Below are 5,197 nucleotides of genomic sequence, written 5' to 3' on the forward strand. Positions count from 1 at the left end.
GCCTCTCAGTCAGAAGGAGGACTGCCCCTTTAAGCCAGTAAAAACAGCTCAGCACTTTAGAGGCAGAGCGCATGGGCCTGAGAATCAGGCAAAGCTAGCCAGCCACGCCTTTCTGCCACGCACCACGCAGTGGCTTGGACCCAGCGACTGAGCCTCACCCCGCGGCAAACCCAAGCCCAGCTCTCATTCCCAGGAGGCAATGACTCTTGACAGGGATAAGCTCCCCAGGCTGACTCATAGTAACTCCCTGTGGGTTTCCAGGAGTAGAAAGCCCAGTCTTTCTCCTCAGAGCTGCTGGTGGTTTCGAACTGCCGACCATGGGGATCACAGCCCAATGCATAATCACTGTACCTTCAGGGCTCCTTTTCTTCTACGGGAGTAGAAAGCCCTATTTTGCAGTCAAGACACCAAAAGACATGTTGCATTAGGTGGATTTGCCGCACCTCTTTAGGTTATTGAAGAGCAGAGATGCTACTTTGAGGACTAAGGGGTGCCTGCCATGGTATTCTCCGTGGCATCACATGCATGTGAAAGTTGGGCAGTGAATAAGGAAGACGGGAGAAGAACTGATGCATTTGAATTGTGGGGCTGGAAAAGAACATTGAAAGTACATGGACCGCTACAAGGATAACCCAATCGGTCTTGCAAGAAGTACGGCCAGAGTGCTCCTTAGAGGCAAGAATGGCAAGACTTTGTCTGCCATGCTTTGGACATGGTGTCAGGAAAGCCCAGTCCCTGGAGAAGGGCAGGATACTTGGTGAAGTGGGGCGGGGGGGCGGAGAGGGGGAGGCAGCAAAAAAGAGGAAGACCCTCAACGGTATGGTTTGACGTAGTGGCTGCAACAATGGGCTCGGGCGTGGGGATGTTCGTGAGGATGGCGTAAGACCGTTCTGTTGTGCATGGGGTGCCAAGGATCAGAACCGACTCCTGGCACTTAACCACAACACCCCCTCTCAGCCCTCGCTGGAAAACAGCTCTGAAATGGATGGGCCGAGTTGAACTTACTGGAGGGTGTTCCCCACATGACCAGCAGAGGGCTCTCGCCTCACATGTAAGACAGCCATCTGGCTGCTGGGACTTCGCTTGCTCATTAACCCACAGGCAGGCCTCTGTTGTCGTCAGTAGTTCTGCAGTCTGTGTTATGACGAATTATGTAGACTTCAATTCCCACCGCCACCGCGTTTCAAAGATTCAAATCAGAATGGTTTCCAGTTTACTTACAGTACCACGCTTCACCTGCCTCCTGTCATGGGTGTTTCTAATGGGCATGTATACCACCCATTCTTAGGCAGGGTCAAAATTGATTACCGGGGGCCGACATCATCTCGTCGATTACCCTAGGCTGATGGCCCTCCTACAAGTCACAGTATGTAAGCAATATGTCTGGCATGTATACTTTCATGGGGGCAGAGGCGGGGCAAATATTTTAAAGGCTCCTGAAGGGAAGAGATGTTGGCCAAACAAAAGCTTGGTAGACACCCCCACAAGGGCAGGTGACTCTAGGAAAGATACGTCCCACACGTGGAGCCGGAGACCCACAGGTCATCCGCACTCCTGGAATTCGGAGTGGGTCCAACCTAGCATTGCTAATGCGAGAGCCGGTCTCTGATCAGAACAGCCCACCTGTAAACCTGAATCCCAGGGTTCCCCTCGGGTCATCCCTAGGGCTTCCTCCTGCTCCGCAGTCATCCCACCCCCTCGCTCCCCCCAGCTCCAGGCAACCACGAATCGGCTTTGTGTAACTGTACCTAGTCTACATTTCCCAGAGAGTGCAATTTCCTTTGCGTAAACAGTATGGACTGGTTTTTGTGGGGGGTTTTTTTCGGTCTAAGTAAACAGTGTGTATAAGGTTTTGTCTGACTCCTTTCATTCAGCCTGGTTATTCTGAGATTCACCTTGTGGTTAGAGGTCTCGATACTTCATTTTGTTTATTGCTGAGTGGTGCTCCACAGCAAGGAGATACCACAATGTGTTTGTTCGTTTTCGATATTAGAATTCTTTCCAGTGTGGTGCTGCCATGAGTAAAGTTTCCATGAGCACTTAGATACAACCCTTTAGATGCATATGCTTGCATTTCTTTTGAGTAAATGCCTGGGAATGGAATTCCTGAGTTAGGGGCCAGGGAGTTGGTTCCCACTCCCAGCGACCCCTGCCTCACAGCCTCACAATGACCGTGATGCCTGAGGCCCTGGGGGCCCTCGCTGCATCACTGCGTCTTGTCAAGGCTCTTCCTCTTTCCCATCTCACCAAGCAGATTTGTCACCGTCCACGGTTGAGTCCACGAAACACAAGTAAACGTCTTTCAAATAGTCTCTGCTTTCAGCCAAGGTCCATGTGACGTCCACAATGATATTCCTCGTTCCACATCCTCGTCCAAATCCAGCTGGATTGTCAGGCAGTTCCATGTGAATGGCCCGCTGCGCGTTTGTCAACGATTTGCGGCACAATTTTACTTGCGTGTGATATGAATGATCTTGTTTGGATCGTATAGTAAGTTTTGCAGAGGAGAGATGTCATCCTGAGGATTACAGGTGTACCTCACCCAAGCAATGGTATTTTCAGTCGCCTCATAGGGATGCAAACGTTGAACAGGAATAAAGAAGAATCAATACCTTTGAACTAAGGAGTTGGTGAAGAATCCTGAGAATGCCGTGGGCTGCCAGAAGAGTGGACAAATCTCTCTTGGAAGAATTACAACCAGAAGGCTCCTTAGAGGAGAGGATGGCAACTCTGTCTCAGGTACGATGGGCACGTGATTAGGAGGGACCCATCCCTGGAGAAGGACATCATATAAGGTCAAGTAGAAGGTCAAGGGCAAAGAGGAGGAGCCTCACTGAAATGGACTATCACAGTGACTGCAACAATGGGCTCAAACAGCCATGATTTCGCGGGTGGTGCCGGACTGTGTAGCATGTCATTCCACTGTTCACGGGGCCCCAACAACATGGCATTGCAGCGGGCGTCATGGATGAAACGTCCGGTGCTTGTCTTACTGTGTCTCTTGTGAGTGGCGTAGTCTTCCTCTCTGGAAGCTGGAAAACCGTACTATCTGTACTTATTGTCCAGGGGTGTTTTCTAGCGCATGCCCAAAAGGAGGTATTAATTTTCTGTAAGTTCTGTTTGGAATTCAGTAACCCCTCAAATCCACAGATCAAGTCTTCCAGGAATAATTTCTTTCATTACTTGCTTCATTATTGCCTGTCTCCATGTGCACCATTCTACAAATTTTTCTTATTCCAACGATAATCATTCCGACCTTGAATAATTTAAATCGACAAGTATCTGGTTGCCTATGTAATTCCCTCAATCCTGTTTTACTTCACCTCATACTTCCATCTCTTTGAATTTTCGGTTTATGTTTTGCTTTGTTCCTTTATTTGGTGTTTGTATTAGTCAGGGATCTCCTGAGAAACAGAACCGGTAGGATGAAAATATACATCTCTCGTGTGCAATCTATAGATAGATGATATAGATGTAGGCAGAGATAGATAAAGGGTCATTATGAGTCCATGGCAGTGGGTTTTGGGGATATGCATATATATCTTGGGGTGTACATATATGTATCCACTGCCATTGAATTACTTCCAACTGATCGTGACCCTGTATGGGGCTTCTGAGACAGCCAATTTTTACTGGAGCATCGGCCTGCTCTTTCTCCCACAGAGCAGCAATATTTGGCTCCCTATATCATGGCTGTGAGTTAACTGCAGCCTTTGTGTTTATCAGCCTAATGGCTACCACGAGGGTGTGTGTGTGTGTGTGTGTGTGTGTGTGTGTGTGTGTGTGTGTACGCATGGGGTACCACCAAAAAGCAGAAAAAGATCCACTAAGCGGAGCTTTCTAGAACACATTTTTCCCTGTAGGCGAGCATCGAGCAACATGCTCTCAGTTAGTGCACCCAGTGGTGTTGCCTGAGAAGGTTCTCTCTGGTCACAGTGAATTTTTTGGTAAAAGCAGTTTCACTCAAACGTCATTTTTTGTGATGGCCAATTTAAGAGAACAGCATGTGGCTGTGAAATTTTGTTTCCTCCTCAGGAAAAATGCTACAGAAACTGTTGTGATGCTGAACACAGCTTACCAGGACAGCGCTATGGGGAAACTCTGCTGTCCAAGTAGTTCTCTCAAGTCCAAAAAGGTGGAATGTTGATTGATGACAAACCTCATTCTGGACTTCCATCAACTTCCCGAATGGTCGAAAATGTAGACTTGTAGCACCTTCGGGGTTTATTTTACCAAGTCAGACTGTTAATCAATCTTTCTATGTAGAGGTTCTGAAAAGATTGTGTAACAGTGTGCAACAAAAGAGACAGACCTGATTTGTGGCAGATGGGGGACTGGTTTTGCTACCAGGACAATGCACCTGCTCAGGCAGACATCTCAGTGCGCCAGTTTGGAGCAAAAACCAGCATGCCTCCCTTGCCCCATGCACCTGACTCACCTGACCTCATTCTCTGAACTCCTTTTTGTTTCTGACAATGCAGACGGACATGAAAGGACAGTGATTTGACAATGTAGGAGAGGTGAAGAAAAAAACCAGGGAGGCACTATCAGCCACCCAAACAGGTGAGTTTGAAAAGTGTTTCCAAGAATGGAATCGCAGATTTGACGAATATATTAAGTGTCATGGAGAGTACCTTGAAGGTGATAAGGTAGTTTTGTAAAAATTTAAAAATAGAAAATACATAGCTTTGGGGGGAAAATCCAGTTTATTTGGGTACCCCTTCCTATAATATCTATGTATATGTACATATCTATATATCTCATAGACACACACATACATAAATCTTCTTTATTTTAAGGATTCAGCAGGCTGGCGGCTGGAGTCAGCCCTAAAATCTTAAGGCAGAATTCCTTCTCTCGGAAACCTCCATTTCTACTCATAAACCTCACAACTGCTTGCCCACCTATAATCCTGAGGGTGCGCGCCTCGCCTCAGAGCCAGCAAATGGCAGCTATTAACCACCGCTCTGGAGGGCCTGCCAGCAGCGCCTTGCTCTGTGTTTGATGGAACAGCTGGGTCCTACGCCCCAGCCCAGTCGACATGGAGCTGTTTCAGGTCAGGGATCAGCAGTGAGCGTCCCCTCCTTGGGGTCAGCCCCTGAGAGTCTGCAAGGAGATTGTCCTTAGATCCATGTCTGTGTGTGTGCCTGTGTCTATGTGTGAGTGTGTACCTGTGCTTGTGACTGTGCTTGTCACC

Source organism: Echinops telfairi, unplaced genomic scaffold (assembly GCF_000313985.2).
Source record: "Echinops telfairi isolate 266 unplaced genomic scaffold, ASM31398v2 ScPeMD7_5592;HRSCAF=6446, whole genome shotgun sequence".
Classification (NCBI taxonomy): domain Eukaryota; kingdom Metazoa; phylum Chordata; class Mammalia; order Afrosoricida; family Tenrecidae; genus Echinops; species Echinops telfairi.